Raw genomic sequence first — 510 nt, forward strand, 5'->3', positions numbered from 1 at the left:
AGGCCCAGAGCTACTTTGCTGGGCATGACTGTGTTTGACCTCTTGGGCCTGGAAGTCTGGTGGTAGTAGTAGTATGATTTAAAGGCACAAAGTGAATGAAGTGTGCCCAGGCCCAGAGCTACTTTGCTGGGCATGACTGTGTTTGACCTCTTGGGCCTGGAAGTCTGGTAGTAGTAGTAGTAGTAGTAGTAGTAGTAGTAGTAGTAGTATGATTTAAAGGTACAAAGTGAATGAAGTGTGCCCAGGCCCAGAGCTACTTTGCTGGGCATGACTGTGTTTGACCTCTTGGCTCTGGAAGTCTATTTCTAGGCTTATATAAAGGGTCAAACTTCTTGAAGTGTGCCCAGGCCCAGAGCTACTTTGCTGTGTATGACTGTGTGACCTCTTGGCCCTGGAATTCTGGTGGTAGTAGTAGTATGATTTAAAGGCACAAAGTGATTGAAGTGTGCCCAGGCCCAGAGCTACTTTGCTGGGCATGACTGTGTTTGACCTCTTGGGCCTGGAAGTCTG

This window comes from Electrophorus electricus, unplaced genomic scaffold, assembly GCF_041902795.1.
Source record: "Electrophorus electricus isolate QZ-2024a unplaced genomic scaffold, ASM4190279v1 Scaffold189, whole genome shotgun sequence".
Classification (NCBI taxonomy): Eukaryota; Metazoa; Chordata; class Actinopteri; order Gymnotiformes; family Gymnotidae; genus Electrophorus; species Electrophorus electricus.